Genomic DNA, 23,926 nt, shown 5'->3' with positions numbered 1-23,926 from the left:
TCTTTAATACAATTAGTTTCAAGCACTGTAGCTGTTTTTATTTACAACATTATTCCATGGAGTACGTGCTCATTTGAAACTCGTGCTTGACAATTAAAAAAAAAAAAAAAAAAAAAAACCAAAAAAAAACCCCAAGAAACAAAAAACAACAAAACTCTCAATACAAGCAATGGAATATCTGGTATGTTTACGTGAAGACCAAATGCTGCTGTTCATTTAGAGTAAGGATCTTATTAGTGTGCTGTCAATTTAATGTGTAGAGGCTAGAATGAACCTTGGAGTTGCTCTGTTTTGATTGCTGAAAGCTGTACAGTCTTAAAGTCTCTCTCTGAGATTCGTAGTGGTGATTAATACTATAACTATAAATGCTCATCATCAGCACACTGAAATGTTTTCAAAACATATGGAGGGGTTTGTAACAGCTTAACCTAAACAGCAGTGAAACAGATGAAAACCTACGCAAGATATATTTGCAATACTTCTTACTGTCTCTTTGAAACTGTACCTGCTGAGAAAGTTCTTAGTCTTTTGAGCAAATAGTGATGTCCTTCAAGGGACTGCAGCCAGTAATTACAACTTCTGTGTAATGCAAGGGAGGCAATGGAAGGAAGATGGATTGTAAAGGTCCGGCCAGCTCTGCTGAGAGGAGTGGGGAAATGTATCGTATAGCAGGTAGCACAAACACTATCTTCTGAACACCCTCAAAACTAGCTCAGGCCATAGGCTCACAGTGCTGGACCTCCTGCTCCCACAGCCTAGGACTGGGGGCTATGGGTGACTTCACTGGCCCTCTGAGTCTGGCACAAAGTCCTGCCTGATAAGCCATGCTAAACCTTCTTTAGCGCTTTCTGGAGCTGCTTGGCATGCACAGCAGCATCTTTCCAAGCATTTCCAAGCACAGGCCAGATGTGTTTGAAATGGACGTGTGTATCTGTAGGCCTTGTTACTCTGGGCCTGGGGCTCTCACACTGCAGGTGTGTCATTTTCTGTTCTCTGCTGGCCTTGGAAATATATGGCAGCCATTTAGGAGGTCACGTAAATACAGGTATCTGTGGATTGGTGAAAATAAAAAAGTGGCTTTTTTATTTTCTGAGCAATTAAGCAGCTAAACAAATGGGAATTAAGTCTGAATATAAATGTGGTGCTGACTTACTGGGAAAAATGTTTCTCTGTCCTACGGTGTTTGTGGTGTTATCTTAACGTGTATATATATATATATATATATATATATATATATATATATATATATATATAATGTAATTGTTCATGAAAGCTGGTAAGAAATACTTGTGGGAAGGGTTCACAGTGCTGAGCTTTCTACAGCTGTGGTGTAGTTGGTTATTCCTGAGCTGGACCACTTAGACTTGCCTTAATGAAGAAGGAGAGGTACTTTCATGAGGCAATTTGTATGATTAATTTTAGATATGTATTTAGGAAAGGGGTGAAATTGTCCCCAGCTGCCATGCTTGTTCTTCTTTTATCTCTAATAGTATCACTGTAGGATAACTAGCTCGGATGTGGGTATCTTGGCTTAGGAGTCTGTATGTGGTCAGATGAATGCAATCTTTTGCTCTTAAAGGAGGATATTTGAAAGGTAGGAAACTTTGAACCACACATGGTGAGAGATGAAGTGTGAACAGGAAGAAGTGGAATGATTTGGAAGAGCCCACAAAAATCTTACTAGTTGCTGGAGAATCAAAAAGCAAGGGAAATAAAGATAAAAAAACAAGGCTGAGAATAGAGATAGAAACTGCTATTAAAAATACAGTCTTTTCTTTCCTCCTACCACCAGAAATCCCTAAATAGATAGCTGACAGCATTTATTTCATGAATATAAATTAGCAGGTAATTAAGCATTGTATAAAAATAGTAAGAAAATTACATTAAGTGGAAAGAGGACAGCTGGACAGTTAAAGAAAGTAAGATTTTATTAGTAAAAAAAAAAAATAGCTTTAATCCTGGTGCTCCATGACCAGGTAGAAGTCAGGGAGCAGTGCTGAGAGACAAAAATACTTGATAGATTTGTCAGGTGTGTGCCTGAAAAGCCACATGTTGGACAGATTAATGTTGATGTAATTTTTTTTTTTTCCACGTAGCAAGCTAGGAGGATGCTCAACCACAGCTTTTAAAATATGGAGTAAATTAGAATATGCAAGGAATTTGTATCAGTGAGCTAGAGGAGATCAATATGAGAAACTCTGTGAAATGCTAATCTAAAATTGAGTACTCCAGATCACAGATTGAAACTAGTTTGTGTCAATGGTTAACTGTTTAAGTAGAGTGTGTAACTGCTTTATAGGTTGTCAGCTTGATCGGCATTTTGGTCAAAACTATAGAAATAGGGTTTAGATCAAAGCAGGTAAGTATAGCAGATGATTGTGAAATTCCAGGAAATTGAATTCACCTACCATGTTGTCTTTTTATTTTACTTCTTTTGAAATCAGGCAGATTTAGAGATGTCATAAATATTAGCCTCTGTGTTGTAATTCAAGGTATTTGATTTAGCAACACTAACGTCTTGATGGAAAAAAATTGAAATAGTAAGAAGTGTAGAAACCATGTATCAGTGGGATTAAAAATTGCTCAACAGATTTAATACTGTAACTGTCAGTGGAGTATTATCATTGTGTGGAATGTTTCCCAGAGAAGGAGAGAGCTAGACGTTGATTATTTTTTTTTTTAAGAGATGTATCTTAATGATCTCTTATGGTATTTTTGTTGATTTTTATTAGTTTTGTTTTTGTTTTTTTGCTGTTTAGTTGTCTTTATTTTTTTTTGGGGGGGGGGGGGGGGAAGGAGAGAGAGAATGGGGAGGGAGGAGTGTGAGGAAGGGAGGCATTTTTTGTTTAGTAGTTGGTTTACCTGGAGGAGACCAGAGGTATCCTTGTTAGCTTGCAGATGAGCTAATATTGGGAAGGTATAATGAAGATGGAAAAAGATCATGTAACAGGTTATGTGTATCTCCTAGGAAGCAAGCTGGTAACATTCGTCTCGCATGCAGCCGAAATATGTGTATATTTAGAAATGAGAGAGCTAGAATGAACTTAGACTTTATTTCTGTTTTGAAAAATGCCATGCAGGCATCTACTAGATAGTGGGATGATGTTCTAACATTGTTAGAGTGTGCTTTTTAAGGTCAGGTGAGAGAACTAGGTTGTGTTCTGCTTCCAAGATGACTTTAGATCCTGTTATAACATAGAAGAGGAAAATGACGTGTAACCTTGAGTATTATTGTGTACTTTTCTCCTATATGCTGTGAGAATAGTTGGATCATGATTGGACTTAGTGTGTAGTTTATGTGTTGGAAAGGAGAAGACAAGATTGCTAGTGTAGATTGCAAGGTAGTGTGTAGAGTCAGTAGTTAGCAGAATAGAGGGAGATGTAAAAAAGAAATGTTTTGGTCAGCAAAGAAGGTAAAAGTGAGGAAAGGAAAACTGAAAACACTTAATAGACAAACACAGGCGAAATGGTGCCAAAAACTTGAAAATGGATGCTGTAGATAGTGCTTTTGAAATATTCAGGTTTTTTTTCCTCAGGATTTTGAGTTGAGCATTGTTCTGTCAGGCAGAATGTCACCACTGTACCTCTGAAGCATCTGATCAAAAGTGTTCTTGCATGCTTGAGTGACAGGGCAGAAATAGGGTATTGACCAAGGCTCTGGGGAGTGACGGTGGGGACAATGGTTTCAAGAGAATGGCCTTTAACTAAAAGTGTCCTGAAGGAGTGTAACTTAATTTTTTTAGTAGACTTTAATGTCTTTTGAAAATCAGATCCTTAGGATGTGTGTCCTATAAAGTGTAGTTGTGCTCTTTGATTTCTAAAGAGGATATTCAGAGTCACCTTACAGCTTGCATTGGATGGTATTTTTGAAAGGCATAAGATTTGGCTATATTAAAAATAGTATACTAGAAGTATTGTTTGAGAGCTCATAAAGTTGTCTGGTCTCACAACTCAAGTAGCTGAGCTGTAGATTACTTCTAATGCACCAAAACGCAACACGATTATGAGCTGAGGTTAATAGATCGAATTCCTAAGTCAAACTGTCCAATTCTTCTTTTAAGTATTTTTCCAGCTCTTCAAAGTTAGCCAGATTCTCTACAGTAACAAATTTTTCTACTTCTCCGAGCTTACTGAACAAGTAAATAAGTACAGCAAAACCCAAATGCAATTTGGCAAGCCAGAATACCGTTGGAAATGCTTGCCAAAATTGCCTTGGCAAAAACTCTCCTCTGTTTTCAGTAGATTTGAAATGAAATCAGACAAGATCTTGATTCTCTCTCCATGGAAGCCTAGTGATTGTCTTAAATATTGCTACTACTGGGTGAATTGTGTGCAGAGAATGTAGCTGTAGAAATGCTGGATGTTGGTTTCTTTGCACCCCATCCTCGTCTTTGAACTGTGAGAACTGGGTTATAGCTATAAAAGTGGGATCATTCATGTGCTTGTTAAATAAATGGGAAAGAACAGCCACATGTGCTTGTAAACTTTACATTTATGAGACAGTACTTTCTTCACTGCTTAGAAGTCTGTTGTTAAAAAGTCTGGCCTTGGTGAAGATCTGAATGTAGTCACAGGAGCTTCTGGATTAACAGCCAGGAGATGAATCATGTTCTCTTGAAAACAAATCCCAGGAGATGAAAGAACCAAAGAATAATGCAAAGTCTGTGTTAATAACAGCCAGTGTATGTTTTTTCTTCAACTTTCTTGGAGCACTGATGGTAGTGCAATACAGATGAGATGCTACTGATCAGTTTCAGCAGTTTGCTTGTCATATAGTGCAAATGGATAGGGGCACTGATTAAATTTCCCAGGTATTTGTTGTGTTATTAAACTTAAGACAACTGGAAAATGGCATTGGGTTGTTCAAACACATTTTGTTGTGTGTGTTGTTCAAACAACAAACAGGTAAAGGAAGGTGGTAACAGATGATGGCAAAAAATAGATGAGTAAATTGCAATGCAAAGAGTGTATTTAAAAAACAAAACTGCCGTGGACTTTGAAATCTATTTTAGATCCTATTGATTCTTCTATTTATTAATTTTGTATCCTTGACTTGGCACAAAGTACAATATGCAGGCTGCAGCAAGGCATTGGTGTGGCCAATGTGGTGGGTAAGATGGGTACTCTTCAAAAGCATTCTATGTACAAGATTCAAATGCCAAAAATTAGGCGGCATCTCCCTCTGGAGGTCTTCGAAAGCATCTCTGTGCAGGAAAATTGGTACTTATTTTAGAAATATGGCATTATTAAGCACTAAACCTTGGAATTGTCCTGGATACTGTAGTGATTTTGTCATCGTCCTGCATGTTCAGTAAAAGCAGTATATATGGCAAAGTCAGCCTGCTCACTGGCTGAATAGGAGAACTAACCCAGTCCGTAAGCATAGCTTTTAAGCACCACACTAAAGAAAAATTGGTTAAGGAAATGGATGTAGCAAGCTGTGTTAGAAGCTTTTGGCCAACAGGTTGTAGTCTAATCATTTGGCATAGTGAATAATGAATCTAGTCATAGTACATGTGGCTGCTTCTTCAGATGACTGGATCCTAAAGAAGTGTCTGCAAAGGCCAAAATTGATTGAAATTTACTGGATGTTTAAAAAAACACCCCACTAGTGAATAGACTGCTGTATAAGTAGTAATTGTCAGTTGACAAGAATGAGGGATACGTTCCACTCGTATTCCGCAGGGTGATGCAAAAAGTGAATGGAATAAGTTTTCTCCTGTTGCACATAATTTCTCCTGTCTGTCATATGATCCATGTGGATGTGTTTCTCGAGATCAAGGCAGGACATGTGGGAGCTCTGTAAAGTTGCAGACACTGTGTTTGTCCTCTGCCACTTGACAACCTAAAGACAGGAAGCTGAAGGGTTTCAGTTTCGAGATGGATCAAGTGGAGCATATTGGAAACCTGTAAACAAGACGACTGATCTCCTCTCGTTTTTTCCCCTTATATCTGCACCCATAGCGACTGTTAATGCTGAGCAATTTCTGTGGAAGAAGGAAACTTGTGAAGAAGCCTTGTTCTTTTGTATCGTAAAGATGTATCACATGAACATATCTTGTGCTGGCTTGGAAAGTTGGATGTTTCATGCATGGAAGACACTAATTGCAGATACCAGCTTAGTTAAAAGATTTTTTTCCTTTTCCTTATCAGCGCATAGAGTTGAAAATGTTATTGTAAAGGATCTGTAAACTTCTGCTGAAAATTACGTGCAGATTTTTTGGTCTGAAAATTTCTTCTCCTCAACTGGAAGTGGTGCAAGTTTTCCACATCTTGGTTAAATGGAAGGGAGTTGGTAGCTCTAAGAAAGGATAACATAACCGTCCCTGTACAGAATCTGAATAATTAAGATTTGGAATGGAAAACATTTTATCCCTTGACATTTTGCTGTTGTTTTTTTGTGAGGGTGATGCATGATCCTATGTGCTACTTTTTTATGTGGTCCTATGTGTTATTTTATATTGCCAGCTGTGTGAGACTGTGCTTGCATGGTGGGTCTGAAGCTCACATATTGCTGTCTGGGTATCACCTTCAGCTTCAGAAGAGCTGTTGTCTTTCTCCTCTCAACTTCTGTACTTAAGTAAGTGTACCCATTCATTTCAGTTAAAATAGTTTTAAAGTGTTGATAGGGGAAGTGCTTTAAGTCCCTCTGACTTGGTACTTGCTGTCTGATGTCTTGGACATAGGTGCCTGCACTGCATCGTGTGTTGTCAGTGCTTTTCTGGTGGAAGGAAGCTTTCTAAACCAGGCTGTGATTTCTAGGTGTATTGAGTTACAAGACAGTTATACACAGAGATGTTTTCTTCTCTATGAAAGCTGTAGAAAAAGCAATTGCTGCTAACTGCATCTGCAGATGTCTGTTTCTGATGCTGGTAGAGTATCTTTACACTCAGGGATTAATAAAACTTGTACAGTTCAACTTCTAAGTTCTTCAACTTTCTAAAGATGTTGCATGGTGGCAGCAGATCCGTTCTGTTATGTGAAGTATGTGAGTGGAAACATGCTAAAAACTGCTTTGTAAACTAAATTAGGGTTGTGATATGTTTTGTATATTAAGAAATAGTTTGCATTGAATTCCAATTGCTTACTGTAAGAATGTCTGAAGGTATAAATAGTGTGGATTTCATTGTAAGCAGTAAATCAACTTTCTGACTTACAGTTTGCCAATGTTTTGCCTTTTGTTGCTATCATTTTTATTTTGGAACCGTTATTCTGCTCTTAGGAGAGAACTGTCCACTGGTGGAAGTTCCTCTGAGCTGACCTAAAGAGTAACTGACCTTCCACTAATGCAGTAATTTTTCTAGGTTAGTATACATTATGTTGGTTTTTATAACTGTGATCTATTTCAACTCTTGTTTCCAGTCACTTCAAAATTAATAAAATGTATCTATTTCGGAAAACAATTTATATGTTTATATATAAGTTCTTTACAAGGAGAGTGGTTAGGCCCTGGAACGGGCTGCCCAGGGAGGTTGTGGATGCCCCGTCCTTGGACGTGTTTAAGGCCAGGTTGGACGGGGTCCTGGGCAACCTGATCTGAATGTGTATGTTTGGTGGCCCTGCTAGGCAGGGGGGTTGGAACTACATGATCCTTGGGGTCCCTTCCAACCCGGGTGATTCTGTGATTCTGTGATATGCTTTCAAATTCAGTCTGAGAAATTATATTGCTGCAGTAAATGTTGCTGAATTTACACACTCTACTTCCTAAAGAATCTGAAAATGTCCGATGTAAAACTGAACGTCATCTAGTCTTGTGTTTCAAACTTGTCATTTAAAAACTGAGGATTTTATTGTTTTTAGAAATGAAAATCTGAACTTAATTTAACTTTTAACCTTGTGCAGTTGACATGACTGCTGTGTTGGTGGGAGGTATTGTGTTGCTGGGCTCTCAAGCAATTTTCTGGCACTGGAATGGGCAACACCAGGACAGATTTTTTTATTTTGAAGAGGGCATATATGTTATGCTTCTTAAATGTGGGTTTTGATCTGTGTGGAATGGCTAGCAGTGATGGCAGAATTGGTTCTGAAGGTCTTCTGCAGCAGCTTCAGTGCAGCTTGGGCTGTGAGTGGACAAGTGTTGGCAGCTGCAACTTAAAAGAAAGAGAAGAGTATTTCTAGCTAGAAATGTATGGTAGTATAGGCAAGGAAATAAACACCACTGCTTGTTTGTCTCATCACAAGGCAAATACAGGCTCTCTGGTTATTTTGTGTAACTTCCAAGCAAGCAGCCTGCATGGCCCTGCTGTCATTCCTCTCTTTGGTTTTGTTTTTAGTGCACAGGCTAAAATTGGGATGTTGCTGAACCCTGTCTGACAAGCCAGTTGTTCAGATAAGACCCATAGATTTGCAGAGCTGGTCAAAAATATCTCCGAAAAGGAAGTGCCCAAGCTGCTTACATCCCTTTCTTCTCCCTTTAATACTTGGCAGGCTTTCACTTAGCTTGGTCAGGAAATGAATATGGTGTGGTAGTTGGAGAGGTCACTTCCATCGAGCAATCTGAAATACTAGCTGCCTGCTCTCATCTTGGGCCAGGAAGGCCGTAGGCAGGACCGCAGGCAGTCACTGGAGTTCTTCTATGTTTAATTTTTTTTCCTTTGGTACTTCTGAGATTTCCTGGTGCTTGGAAAGGCAAGTTAAGCTTCTTTCCACTGTTGGGTGGCTGGATCTAGAAGGGATTTCTTGCAAGTTACTTTTTTTCTGAAAAGTAGCCTGCTAATTTTACAAGTGAAAAGCTGGGCTCTGGAGGTGAGTGGCAACAGTCCAGGTTAATAAAGTGAATCACAACCCAGAGCAGGGAAACAGGATGCAATTTAGCAGTCTCGGGGGGGGGGGGGGGGGAAGGAGGTATGGATTTTAATTTTTTTTAAAGTATTACTATTTAAAATTTTTTTTTTCTACTACCGGATTGTATGTTTATGAAAATTCTTCTGCCAGAGCCTGCCTTTGTCTGTTCTTACCTTCTGCTGCTGACCCTTGAGTTTCTGCCTTCCTGCTGCTTGAATGCAGGGTGGGTATCCTCATCTCCCTGGCACTGCTTTGCCTCCTTCTTCCTGTCAGTTGTGACTGTCATTGGCCCTCAGCTGGGCTGTGGAATTGGAAGAAAGGAAGAAACAAGAATGACTGTGGTGCCCTTTTCTGCCTCCTTGTTTCATACTGTCAGTTGACTGTATGATGTTAAAAGTTGGATTTGTGTGCCAATGGCATGCTGAAGGCACCTTCCTGGTTCTTTCCCGAGTTAGTAACTAAGAGACTGAAAACACTTCAATTACCAAGTGGAATGGTTTTTCAAAAGTTATAATTCACTTGAACTTTGTGAAGCTTGAAGTTTATATTTATACATCCTACTCTTGGATTATAGTTGTCTGCATTTATTTGTTTAAGTATGGGGTACAGCATGTACTATTTTTGGTGATTGCTGTATTGTTCCACTTCCTTAAAATAAATGAAATGAAAATAGAATAATATTTAGCAGTATGTCAAGCAGGGAGAGGTCAATGACAGTCATACTCAATTAGCAAAGTATATACATGAAGAATTACAAAGGACAGAATCCTTCTAAATACTTCAGCTACTGCTGCTTCCAGATTGCCCAGCCTTTGTGGAAATATCATTTCAGTGTTTTTTAATAGTAGTGAAAAACAACCAAAAACCCACAGCATTCCTTTATTTTATGTGAGCAGTGTGTAAGTTGGGCGGCAAGAGGAGGAGATTGAAATAGAAAGCTGTTGCTAAATTGGTACCTTTCAGTTCCTTTGTTCAGCATAAGATTTACTTTAACCACAGTAAGATAGATGTGGTTTTTAAAGAAGCCGCTGTTTGAAATAACTAAAAATGTACTAGCATTTGACTAATGCATAATTTACTACTATTTCATTGGAATATTTTTTTGGGTAAAACTTTTGTTACGCAGCATCAGAAACTGTCCTATCTGTGGCAGTGCTGTTTCTGTAAACACCACCCCAGGGCTGGCTGCAGGACTGTGTTTGTTCAGAGTTAGTTGGGAGACTCCCTTCCAGCAGAGGAAATGGGCTGTTCTGTATGAGCTCTTGCTGGAGATTGTTCACATCCACAGAAGCCGTATCCTCTGCAGGAAAAGAGAACTTGGACTCTTGCCACAATCTGTCCGTGATGTTAATGAGTGGGAGAAGCCATGTGTTCATTGCTGCAGCAGCAGTTATCTGCTAATTCAGGGAAGGAGTGAGAAAACAAAATGGGGTTGGGATGAAATTTAAATGTGACACTTAATCCTACTCTAATTGCACATGGAGTGATGAATGTTGTGTTGCAGGCCACGGGGTGAAGGAAGCTGTTTGAATGTACCTGAAATCTATACATCAGGAAGAACCAGATCAAATGGGATCTGGATCCAAGCCTCATCACAAATATATTGTTTGCCAAACAGAAATCTCAGTTGAGTTTCTGTAAAACCGAAGCCCTGCTTGTTTTCATCTCACAGCAACTGTTGTTTAATAAAGATGAGCAACTTGATCTCCTTTGGTTGCTGACATACCATAGTGATGAGCCTCACTGAAATACTAGTAAAGAAGTTTGAAATATACTACCCATTTAGGAGAAACACAGAGCAAGTCCAGGTGAGTTTTGCTGCAGTCTTTCTGCTGGGGTAGTGCGTTTAAATCCTTTTCTCCATGTAAAGATTGCAGCTTCGAGTAATACCTATTACTGTGCTTAGTTTTCTTTGGCCTCCCTACTCAGGGAGCCCAAGCCTAAGAGATGTTCTGTTTTTAGTGACTAGTTAAGGGATTGTATAGGTGATCAGTTTGGTGTTAAATGTGACTGCAGCATATAGTCTGGATATCCGATGATTGCTGTGAGCTGCCTACTTCAGGTCTGGATTGCAGCAGCAGGGATGAAACAGGACTGAGGCATGGGCCTAGCTCACAGCCATGCCAGCTCGCTGCCCTAATCCTCTTGCAGAGGGCTCTTAGTTGTAAGTTGCCCTTCTGTTGGGATGCAGTTGAGGAAAAGCACAAATGCAGTTTTATAGAAACTTTATGTGGTAGAGGCTGACGCTATGTGATAACTGGAGGTAGAGAGGACTAATTAATAAGGTGGTGGAAAGGTGAGTGCAGGCTTTGATCAGCCCAGACCATGGCAGTAGCTGCTGTTTGATTGAACTGAGAGGGTAGAACTATAAAAGCATATAAAGGGCTGACTTCTCAGGCTGTTTTTTTCTGGCAGGAGCTCTCAGAATGTGTTAGCCATAGCAAGGTTTTGTCTTTCCTTAATTTAGTGAATATTGTGGTAAAGTGGAATTTGGGAGAGACTCTGGATGAAAAAGATGCAAGGAGCAGTTGAGAAGGCTGCCATTTAGTTTTTATGCATAAGGCATGTGCTAGGCTGGATGGCTGGCTGCATCTGTGTAGCTGGAAGTACTGATGATGCATTTAAGTTGGTAGGCCTGTTTTCTATGATCAGAAATGAAGAGATTTCTTCTGTAAGAAGTTCCTGTGTACAGAAGGGTGTAGGTATGGAATAGAGACAGTTTTGTGTTCAACAACACTGGCAATTGTTTTTAATGGCAAAGTATGTTACCCAGAGACTAGGTAAAGGATCTCCACATTAAAAATCAATGGAAGGTCTTCTGGTAGGGGAAAAAATAATAAAAAGAGAGCTATGTCTGAGTTGTCACAAGGGAAGACTGAACTTGAAATGCATGGGTTGGAACAGTGCAGATATCGTCAGACTGTAGCAAGAACCCCATTAACTAACCTGAAGGTTTATGATGGAAGTGGAAGAGTGGAACTGGATGCAACTACTGTGCTTAGAGGTAAAATGCAGATCTGGGAAGTGAATGAAGAGGTGAGGAGACCAAAGTATTTAAGGGGGAAAATATCTAATGTGTGAAAACTCTGCTAATGACAACTGCATACTTTCCCATAAAATTTGTTTGTGAATTCTTCAAAAAAGGGAGGTAATAAAAAATAAACCAAAAAATTGGTTTTACGTGGTTACCAAACTGTTAGTAATAGAAAATGTTCACTGTGGTTGTGTTGGTTTTTTTTGTTTTGTTTTGTTTTTTTTCCAGCTCTTGCACTTACTAGCATCATTTGTGGGGTCATTTTCTTGCCCAGCTGGTGTTTTTCAAGCCTTGTGCTAAACCTTGTTCCTGGGTTTTGTGGATCTACTCGTCCGCATAAAAATGGCAACATTTCACATTGGCAATATCCCTTTCTCAAAAGCATCTTTATCTAGAACTTTTTTCAGTAGAGGAAAAAAATGCATCCATCATACTCCATCTGCTCTGTCATGCAAATAGTGCCTTGTCACTACTGAAAGGCCAGCCTGTCTCAAAGCCTCACAGATTGAATGCCATTTGCTGCAGTTTATTCAATAGCAGAGCTGGCTGCCTTGTGGGTGGAGGGAAACGTTAGAGGCTAGCTGAGCGTAGTTTGGGTAGTCTAGAGAAAGACACCTTTGCTCAAAGGGGAACTTCTACTTTAAAGGTAGAATCTAATAGTGCAACTTAATTTCTTTAAAAGCTGTATAAATAGCCTGTAGGTTCCTTTCTATCCAAATTTTGCTGCTGCACAAGCTGAAAATCCTTTTTACTATCGTAAAACTTTGATTTGTGGAGATGTGAGACCTTTGAGGGACGAGGGCCAGCTTTTCTGTTTCTGGCACAGCATGCAGGCTGGCTGTTGGGTCATGCGCTCTTTGTGCTGGCAGTGCTCTCGATATCTGTGTGACTGGAACAGCTCTTGTCATATGGGCATTTCAAACACTGAATGGGCAAGCAGCACCAATGCTTTTGGGGGTGTTTTTTGCACGTTTTTATTTAATGGAGGATGTGGGGGGGATGACTTAGAGAAGAACAAGTGTTTACATGTAGAGAATTTGAGGGAGAGAGGTTAACACAGAGAAACTATGAGCCTGGAGGGTCTTTGTTACAGTTAGAGCCAAGACTAGTAAATTAAATATTCCAGTTTAGAGAGTATACATAAATTACCTCTTGTTTTAACCTGACAAAGGCTTGCAGTTTTATGGAACAAAATAGGAATTGTGCAAAGGTTTGCTGATGAAACTCAAAAGCAAGGTGAAACTTGCTTGTAGGTTTTATATTTAATTAAGCATTTAGTCAGGTTTGCAACAGAACTTGCTTCCCTTCTTGAGTTCGTGATCAGACTCCTCAGAGAGAAACCTCTGTGACTACAGAGCTCATCTTAATCAGGGCGAGGTTCCAAAACTTAGTTTTAGGCATGAGAATAGAGGCGTTCTTTCTTCAAACCTAGTTTTGATACCATGTCAAATGATTTGGGAGCTTTCTTTGAAGCGATTTACTTCAAATTCATTTGCCGCCCCACTTCTAGACAAGCCCTTCACCTTCCCAAGGAATTATGAGGTAAATCTTTCAGGATGCTATGCCTCTGAATTTTATTCCTCCTTTCCTTATTGATGTCTAAATTGCACCGCATCTGTATTAAGAAAACTGCTTTCAAAATGGCCTTTCTGTATCTGTGTTCTGCAGCTCTTACAGCTTCGTTCAGTTTATGAAGTCATACAAAGGAAAGGAGGAAGGTAGACTTAAAACTTGAATTTGAAACCTCGGAGCCATGTTAAAGCTAGTCTGTAAGACATGGCAGATTTTTGACTAAACACTCATCCTGGCCATCAGTCTAAAGTGTTCGTAGTCTGGCTTCTTTTTTCTGACATATTTTTCTGTAACTTTTTTGAAAGTCTTTTACAGTGCACTGCCTCTTATGTGTACTGAGTTGATTGCATTTGGTAAGAAAAATCAAGATGTTTTTTGTAAGCTGGTGCAATAAGACAGTATTAAAAAATATGAACCCTGTTCCTTATTCCTAAGAAATAAATTGGACACCAATTTGCTCTAATGTAAAATTCCAGCTTATTTCTTACAAAATACCAGGAAATCAGAGATCTCACCAATATCCAATAGTTCTGTGTTGAGCAAAGATGGCCTTGTTTAAATTTCTTTATCATTTGACAATGATTCTTGACAGTTCTTTTCTTGGTTCCTATGAATTCTGCTGTTCTCTTAGTAAATGTTTTTCCTTTAGAGTAAAACTTACTAATTTTAGTGTGACAGAAGCTCAGTCTATAACTAGCAAAGCTGCTAATTCTTACTAAGACTGGATAATTTTGTGTTTGGGATGGCTGAATTTTCTTTTTTAATTGTTTTCAGTCTTTGCAGTAATGATTTGGAACACGTCCCATCCTTTATGCAAGGAGCATGTGAAACTTTCCTAGTTGGCATCAATAGCAAAGTGTGTAATCGTGTTTGGACATAGTGCAGCTAAAAATGTTTCTCTGACACGTCTATCTTGCTGAAATCAGCAAGAAATTTAAACTTTGGTTCTTATTTGCATGAAGAAATGAGATAAACTGTGCTGTTGGAAATTTCTGACTAAAGCCATCTCAACCAGATGCATTTAGGAGCACTTTCCTTACAACTCTTGTCAAAAAATTACACAACAGGAGAAGGCAGAGGGAGCTTCTGCTGTAGCTCAAGGACACTCCTGATAATGCTTGTTTCACAGAACAGCTTTATTTAGCTTAGCAACCTTGTTGCTAAATATTCACCAACCCCTAGCAGCAGCATCTCAGAAGACAGGCTATTTGGGAACAGACTGAATTGGAAAGGTGGGGGGTGGAGATGCGTGCTGTGACCATGGTGTGAGGAGTGAGGGAGGAGGGGATGGAACCTTAGTTAGAGGGTGCTGAATGTAGAGCTGCTTCTTGATGTCCTGCAGCAGTCCTTACAGCTTTCTATTTCGGTTTTTGTCTGTCCTGAGAACATGCAGGTAGGCCTATATGACAAGCCCCAGGGGCTGCTTCTCTGTGTTGAAGTGAGATTTGCTGTTTTGTTGAACTTTCTTGGGCAAAAGCATGTACCCTAACAGTTGGGGTTTTGAGTAAATATCTAAACTGGTGTTGAGCAATTCTCTAGGTTGTACTGACATCTGCTGGCAGTTTGTATCTTAAAGTTGTATTTGAAACTTTTATTCAGAGATGGGGCAATTACATATTTACAATCTTTTTTTATTTCAGTGGGTTGAAATACTGAGCTCTTCAGGTATCCAGGTATCTAGGTGTACAGTTCCAAAATGTAATGGAGAATGCTTTCAACAGGGAAAAAACAAGAACTCGTTGAGGTGATCTTGAAGCCATTGAATAAAAATGCCAAATGTGTGTCTGTCTGTTTATAAGGCAACAAATTTGAGTTACCAGAACCAAAAGGAGGGGGGATTCTTAAATACCTTGAAGCTTTCCCTTGGGACTGCTGCTTTGTATGCTCTCCATGTTCAGGATGGGAATACAGCGCAAGAATTTTGCTCCCCAAATGCACTTCTTTGTATGATATAGTCAATTAAGCTTTCTCTGTGTGCATTACAGGTGAATTTTGAGAATGATTTTGGGCACTAGTTTGAGCTTTCGTTTGTGAAATACGCTACAAGAGACCTTACAATATAAACAGTGCCTTAGTAGATTTGCTAATGCTGTTGTGTCCCTAGTGTTCATTGACTCTTCCCCATTTCAGTGATTTCAGGCTCATGGAAACTAGCAGATGTCAACTCATTTGATAGGCTGTAAAAGCGTTATACTGTACAAAAAAAAATCTTTCTCTGTCAACAAACTGAGGATCGTAGTTTTTTGTTTCCCCACATCATCTGCTGTTGGGTGATATAATCAGGTGATGGTGCTTGACTATAACAGATATTCTGGGAAGTGAACAGTGAGTAATTCATGTGTGTTGATCCCCAGATTATTGTTATTGCAAGCAATTAAATGTTTAACTTATGAAAGAGGAAACAGAATAGGTTTGCTTTTCAGACCTTTCCTTCTGTGCTTTACTGGGGAAATCAAAGTGTGTGGGCAATAGTTTCTCCATAGTGCAGCCTGTACTGTGTAGCTCAGGATAACTTCCAGGTGATAGCAGTGCATTCCTCCTTTGTTTTGGGGATTTTTTTATTTTTTATTTTTTATTTTTTTTTGCTACACTACATTCTAGTAGCTGCTTCAGTTGTAACTCTCTGTATTACCTTTTACAGTCCTAGAATACCAAGGGTTGCCCGAACTCCTTGTCTCTTCAAGATCTGGGGAAGAGAGAAGGCTCTGTTGCAGCAATTGGTTCTTAGTGTGATAGCTTTGCTGAGCCAATGGTCATCCATGTAGTGGCTGGCTGTAGTGGTAGTGCCTTCCCTTAGCTCCCATAGCTGCTCAAGGAGCTGGGAATGTTCAGCCTGGAGAAGAGGAGGCTCAGGGGAGACCTCATTGCTCTCCATAACTTCCTGAAGGGAGGTTGTAGTGAGCTGGGGTTCAGCCTCTTCTCTCATGTCATTAGTGATAGGAATAGACTTCAATAGGTTTCAAACTACAGCAGGGGAGATTCAGGCTGGACATGAGGAAGTATTACTTTTCAGAAAGGGTGGTCAGGCACTGGAATGGACTGCCCAGGGAGGTGGTGGAATCACCGAGCCTGGGGGTGTTCAAGGAAAGACTGGATGTTGTGTTGAGGGACATGGTTTAGTAGGAGCTATTGGGAATAGGTGAACGGTTGGACTGGGTGATCTTGTAGGTCTTTTCCAACCTTGGTGATTCTATTATTCTATTCCAGCACAGCTTTGTGCAGGACTTGCTGGCAAACTGCCAGTTTTGTGCCTTCTTAGAGACCTATGGAGGGCCATACATTGCAATGAAAACTGGTTTTCTTTGCTGCTATCTGAATATCTAGACACAGATGAGGAACTATGCATTTGTGGTAGGCTTCTACCCCTTTGGCCAAGGGATATTATGTTACTCAACTTGCTGCCCTTCCCTACCTCTCTTACTTTAGAAGCGTTATTCAGACTTCATTAGTAGTGATTAAAGTAACATAGATACCTGAAATGACTTGGAAGTGAGAAGCAATCAATAGAGGAACTGCAGAAATACTGAGCGTGCGCTTATTGTAAGCATTTGATTGCTGTCATATTCTCCTATTGCTTATTTTGAATGTAAGCCTTTCAGAGTAGCATTGCAATGTGTTGAGTGTAAATGCAGTGCTTGTTGAAAGCTTTCCTTCACTTGTTTGAAGTTAAGCATATCTGGTGGGCAGCGTATCTGAAATGCATATGCAAAACTGACTGAAGTCCTCAGCGACTTGTATCATTCATTCTAATGCAGAAGTTCAAGAAGAGCATGTAGTTAAACCTCAGAAGGCATTGTGGAATTTTGTAATAGCATGAGACTATAATACATTCCTTGGTTTTTATTTTGATGTTTCTTGTTCTGAATTTCATGGTTATTTTTCCTTCATCTATTTGAGTATTTCATTGCCACTGTATCATCTGCCTTGATAAATTTTCATTGTGTGCTGACATTGTGTGCCCAGCTATTGAGCTGGCTGTCACAAATTTTCTTAGATATGAGGCTAACAGCTACACAGGCATGTTTTGAAACTAAAATTCTTCATTGCTGCAGGGGGGGAAAAAAAGCCAAAGCAGTTTTTATCCAATATGAATTCTTTAGCAAATGTGAAACATGGACAACAGGGGCTGTATATGTTTGGGTGGCCGTAGGGACAGAGTAGGCGACTGGGAGGGATTTCTTTTACATTTCCTTGAATTTTCAGTTCATTAAAGTTTGAAAAATGTTTTGTTTTGGTTGTAACACAGGTTAATATTTTCAAAGTTGTCTGATTTTTAAGCTCCGGATTTTGAATTGTACAGGGAAAAGAGAACACTAGTAAGTACAAGTTCCTCACTTGAGTAATATATAAATAAGAATTGCATCGTAGTCCTTAAAGGATCTGTTAACAGTAGAAATATCAGATGCCTGTCTGCAAAGGATGAGAGTGTTGTAGTAATTTCAAACAGGAACCAAAGCAGTATTATTTTTTTTTTTTTTTACCTTCTCTCACCAAAGGTTGGAGTCCCTCTTATATATCATACTTAAATTGGAAAATCTTGAGTGAGAAATGTTTGGGCAGGTCCCATTCAGCACTTAAAATGTTGACTGCAGTTTTTAGGGAAAGCAGCATCTTCTGAGCGTAGAACTTGTGTAGGTTATTTAGCTGCTGACCAGAGAACACATTTATTCATCGTGGACAGCTTGAGAAGGGGACCTTTTAATTCTTGAAATTCCCCAAATTCCTTAGTTAGAAAGCTTCAGCCTTCTTTGCCCTTGCAGTTCCCATAACTTTGTAGCAGACCAAAGAGGATCAGTACCTTCAAATTTATTTCAGCTTTTCAGGTTCCTGTGCATCTGCGGGCCTCCCTGTGAATTAAAAAGTAGGGCATGCAATTATGTTGTCCTTCTCTTCTTTTATCCTGCTGCTGTAGTTCTTTCTCATGACCAAAACCAATGGGGGGGGAAAGGTCTGTGACTGCAAGAACTGGGCTCGTAGCTACATGACTTGATTTCCTGAAGTGCTGCAATGAGGTGCAGCTAGTGGGAGAGGAGAAGTTGTTACTGTACATGAACAGTAACTTGGGTCCAACTGTACAAAACAGATGTTGAGACCAAAGTTGAGCTTTCTTCAGACACGTCCAATATGTTGGGCTATAAAAGAAAGGGTTTAATGATAACAGTACTGGTGTTGGGGCAGCCTCCTGTGGGTTACACACAAACAAAGCTGCTCTGCCTTTTCAGTAGCAAATGAACTCTTCTTAACGCAGGTTGCTGCGATTCTGGGAGGTGATTCAGGTCCTCAATTACTTGTGCAAAAATGCCTCTGCACGCATTTTTTGTTTAAAGTAGAAGCTATCAATAATCTCATCTCAAAGCTACCAAATTTTTTTTCAGTGGTATTTTTACTCCTGAGGATTATGGCTGTGGTACATGAGCAAACCTTCTAGCTATGTCCATGTGTCTGGTTAGATTATTACAAGAAAGACATTGAGATTTTGGAAAGGGTCCAGAGGAGGGCGACTAAGATGATCAGGGGGCTGGAGCACCTCCCCTATGAGGACAGGCTGAGGGAGTTGGGCTTGTTCAGCCTGGAGAAGAGAAGGCTGCGGGGTGACCTCATTGCAGCCTATCAATACCTGAAGGGAACCTACACCCAGGAGGGGAGTAAACTCTTCAAAAGGGCTGACAACAGCAGGACTAGGGGAAATGGTTTTAAGTTGAAGGAGGGAAGATTTAGGTTGGATGTTAGGGGGAAGTTCTTTACTAGGAGAGTGGTTAGGCCCTGGAACGGGCTGCCCAGGGAGGTTGTGGATGCCCCGTCCTTGGACGTGTTTAAGGCCAGGTTGGACGGGGTCCTGGGCAACCTGATCTGAATGTGTATGTTTGGTGGCCCTGCTAGGCAGGGGGGTTGGAACTACATGATCCTTGGGGTCCCTTCCAACCCGGGTGATTCTGTGATTCTGTGATCCTGTGATCTTGGTATTTTATTGTTCTTTCTTCCGTTTTCTGTCCTTTAGAGGTAATATATCTGAGGAAACTGTGAATACTTGGTAAGTTTTGGAGAGAAGTCTATCATTTCAAACGCAATCAGACTGCTGTGACAATCATCTGTTGTTGTATAACTAGAATCCTAAGTTTATCAACCTACTCTTTAAATGTATCCTTTTCCTCACAGTATCCAAAGATGCTTCAGAACCATAATTCCACTGATAACTTAAAATGTGACAGATCCTGTACATGTTCCTTGAAGCCAGCACTCTAGGATTTGCTCTTAAATAGTATTAAAAGCTTTGGGAAAATTACATTGGCTTTTACTTGTGGAATACAAATGAAGCCTTTTCTACCTGACTTTTTTTTTTTATTAGTGTGTATTTATGTGCACTCATTAAAATGGTGAATTCTCTCTTCTGCAGAGACAACTTCAGGAGATTCGGGAGCACTCTGGAGTGAACCAGGAGGAAGCCTTGAACTACAGTTGTGTCAATGAGAGTGGCTGTCCTTGGGAGATGCTGAAGCTCAGCTTTATGGTGGACTTATCTTTTGCCTCTCAACATGTGCACAAAGGACTGAATTTTGTTTGGGATTCATATGGTATGAAAGAGTCGTGGCTGTATGGTTTCTTCCTCCTTTCACTTAAGTCTGTATGTTTCCTGCAGTCAGTAATGAAGTCTGTACAAGGTCTGCTGACATTTGGTCTGCTTTCAAGAGCTCTGAGTGACAGGTACTGTAAACATCCTACACTCTCAGCTGTGGAAACTAAGAAAGCTGGGAGAAGGCTGTTTACTCTCCCTGCCTTGGAAGTCATCTGGAGGGTGAGGATGGAACATTGTGAGCTGTGTGTTCATTGTATTTCTGACAGCCTGTATTTCTTATTTTATGTTTGGTGTCAGTAAACAAATAATAGCATTATATCATGCCATCAGGCTCTTGCATTCTGACTAAGGCTTGAACTCATAATAATAATTTTAAAAAGGTCCTTCTTTACAATGTACTTACTTGCAGTCCTGGCTTGATGGAAACTAATGATAGCAGTAACACGCAACAAGGCCTTCATCCTTAAATACTGGGTAAAGCAGACCTATTTTACTGTTTGTTCACAAGTTAGTGTGCATGTTTTCAGGTTCACACGTCAGTGGTGTATTTTGTTCAAGTCTTCCTTAAATGTTTGGATCTTGTGTTCACTCAATGTGTTTTCCTACCTAGAGGGACTAGAAACAGATGTCTGAAGGCAAAAAAAGAGTTCTAGGGGATTTCAAGTTTCTGTTCCTATTTGAAGAAATTGAGATATCAACCCCAATTAGCTCGATTTAGAAATAAACTGAATTAAAAATGCAAAAGTATTTAGCTTGGATTTTATACTGGCTCTTCTGTGCCACTTGCCATCCAGACTAAATTATTTGTTGTACTTTTCTTGGCAATTTTTCTTCCTTTTCTGGTTTCTTTCTATTTCCCATTAGTTAAGTAGGGCTTCTCATTTTAAATGCAGAATAACTTTTTTCTTGAATTTTAAATCTAAAATCCTACTGGTGTGGCCTATATCCTCATAAAATGTACTTTTACAGCTATTCTTAAGCTGTGATGTTGGCAGAAATGCAATGATTCGTGCACTTTCTTTTTTTTTAGTTTATTGGAGGGGGGCATATTTTGTGCTTTTGAAGTTTTTCATAATGCAGTTAAATTCAAAGATAACCTTTTTTGCTCTATTATCATATTTAAATATCTGCTACTTTAGATTTTTAGTAAAGGTATTTAAAGAAAAAGCTCTGATATGAAATGTCCTAAAGGTTTTAAATAATTTGGGAAGTGATGGAAATGTGGAGAGAACAGCAGAATGGTAGATCTAGTAAGGTTTTGAAATAGTACTTCTACAAAGTGGTCAAAAAAAGGAATTTGAGCAGGCAGATCTCTAAAGAAAAAAAGGGGGAAAAAGTCCATGTTTTGAAGCAGTAATTATTAAGGAAAAGGAAATGGAAGGGAAAAAAACTCAGGGTTCAGTAAAGTACTATAGGCAGGATTTAAGATGATGAGATGATGTCTGACTGTACATAAGCACCAGTTCTTCAGGTTTATGAGATTTTGGCTCTTGATATGTCTAGCGATACTAGAAGTGAGAGGTCAGTCTTATAAAAATATGGTTTTGTGGAGAAATAAGCTGTTGAGACTAGTGAAACGATAGAGGGTAGCATTTCCTAACAGACATGGTTCCCTTGGCAGAGATCTCCAAGAGTGATGGAGCACAGAATTGTATCCTCATCGCAGTCGATAATTCTGATGGTAGGCTGTGCTGTTGAGATCAGACAGTTTCTTGAAAGGAGGCATCAGCTTTAATGTGTTTTACTGTTTTTTATTTTTAATTTAGATTTGCTTTAGGCTAGGAACTGTTATTTTCTGTCAAATAGAAAAAAACTTTGTTTAACGTTATCTATTTGTTGTCTAATGATGAAATTCCATCTTTGATTTTATCTGTGTAAGTTGGGACTGTTGAAGCCTTTCTCATACATTTTTCTTTGGCCATTCTTTCCTGTGGCTTCACTTGTGCTGGTATTCATGTGTGCTTAAACTGTGAGCTTAGTTCAGTGGCTTGACTCAGCTGAAAATTAAACAAGCAAACCAGCTTTTATTTGGACCGTATGAGATAACAGCTTACTGCACTACTGTGATGCTGTGACCAAAATGCTAGTACCTTCAAATATGATCACCTTTCTAAAGGGCCAGAACAGCTTTTCCTGTAAATAAGGCCATCAAATCCTAATGCAGTAAGCGGGTGAAAATAAAGGATTTTACATGTTTTTGTATTTGGCAGTAGATTGTTCTATTGGTGCTGTTTGAAAGCAATTGCCAGCATAGCGCGGAAATAAATTCAGATTAAATTATTGTGATTAAAGCTTTTGATTTCTTGACAGCTATTTATGCTTCTGTGTCTTTGAAAGATTTGTTTATAAAGTGTAATAAAATAATTGTGTTGGTAATGAGGAGCTACTGGTAATTTTGCTGCCTCCAGATCTTTAATTGTAAAGGTATCCTTGGATATATTTGCACCAGACAAAGCACTGTGTAAATTGCATTATTTCTAGATCATGTTTTGCTTTTTTTCCACAGGTATCACTTGCCAAGCCAAAGGCAAGCTAAATATTCTTTTCTAGCACGAAACTCAGATTTCAAGGAGTTTAAGATTCTTTCCAATCAACGAAATATAGAACTTTCCTATTGTGAAAGAACATACATGGCTTTTTCAAAACTCTATTGCCACTAATGAGTTTTGGATTGGGTCTTTAGAGAGGTAATCTGGAGAGCTACCACAGCAAATAGTCTGTGGGAAATCTGTGATTGGAGGCATGGGCCTTGTGCTGTTTTGTTTTTGTTTTTTAATGAATGTTGTGCCAAGATGCTAAAGTGACTTGCTCCGTGTGACTCTTGGCACGGCTGAGGGCGATATCATTCTTGCATGCTAAGCTCAACGCGTTCCTTAGATTGGTTGATTGACTTTTTAAATGGGGAAGAAGAGATCTTATTTATTACCCTATTTCCTTACTGCTAAACATTAGAGTGTAGAGGGTGAAAATTGCAGACCCCAAATTTAATACACATGAAGCATGTATTTTTCCTCTAGACTGCATTTTTGGTTATGTAGCCTAATATCTAATTGTCTAATACCCAGTTTTGGTAGTGTAGGGAGTCACTGTGGGAAGTGCTTGGGAGTCCTTGGGCAAAGCTGTCTCTTGTTTGAAGATTGCAGCCTGACCTTGAGTTTTACAAGTGAAATATTAGAGAAACATTGCATTAGGAGTTTCAAAGAGCTGCCAGTGGGGGAAAAGGGAGGTGAAGGAGAAAGAGCGGAAGAGATGTGGGTTACTTGTCATACAAAGGGGGGGGGGGGGGAAGGTGGGAGGGGAGGAATAATATCGTGCTCATTTTCAGCACAAACGATTTCCTGATAGTACAACGAAAGAGCAGCAATTGTCCTTGATGCTTATACAAAAGTTGAGGATTGCTTTTATGCAGTAAATTTAACTGTCAAAGACTCTAATTCAGTGTGTGAGAATTGAAAGGTCCGTGACAAGCTATTGTACTTTGAAGACCTCTATTCTAAAATCAAAGAAAGAAAATCGCTTTGAATGAAAGAGTGGAAGAATAAGGCATTATGTGGGCTTCAGTTATAACTGCCCCTGAAATTAGTGGATTCTAGACTTGAATATTCTCTGTGCTGTGATGGAGATAAATATGTAGAAGCAACTCTGTGTACAAAAGGTAAACAGGTGTAACATTATAATATATTTATGATGTGTTAAAGCAATCCAATTAAAGCGTAAGAGAAATCAACTTAGTTAACTTTAAAGCAGACCACCTTGGCTTCAGTTAATGCTTTCTTCAAACTTAGGTTTCCTCTTTTGTACATCTTTCTGGACACTTTTTTTCCTCTTAAAAAAGCACTTTACTTAACAGAATGCTGAAGCTTCTTTTATTCTTGTGTGGAACTTTGTTTCTTGTCAGCTTTGGGCTCTATCCAAGACCCACTCAACTACAGTTAGGCTTTTGTTTCCTTATTTTGCTTTGG

At 39.3% G+C, this 23,926-nt stretch overlaps 1 long non-coding RNA gene across 9 annotated transcripts in view; it reads left to right on the top strand.

Annotated features, from left to right (window-relative positions):
* Positions 1-23,926, top strand: part of LOC125690157 (uncharacterized) — a 65,341-nt gene that overhangs the window by 17,177 nt on the left and 24,238 nt on the right. For 7 of the 9 annotated variants that reach the window (XR_007375540.1, XR_007375538.1, XR_007375542.1 and 4 more), the window contains exon 3: positions 19,785-22,651. This is a non-coding gene — a long non-coding RNA (uncharacterized LOC125690157). The remainder of the gene's footprint in view (positions 1-19,784; positions 22,652-23,926) is intronic. The other 2 variants (XR_007375539.1, XR_007375535.1) reach the window with 2 other exon arrangements.

Source organism: Lagopus muta, chromosome 2 (assembly GCF_023343835.1).
Source record: "Lagopus muta isolate bLagMut1 chromosome 2, bLagMut1 primary, whole genome shotgun sequence".
NCBI lineage: Eukaryota > Metazoa > Chordata > Aves > Galliformes > Phasianidae > Lagopus > Lagopus muta.
The sequence above is the reverse complement of the archived record's forward strand: the minus strand, read 5'-3'. Positions and strand labels throughout refer to the sequence as shown.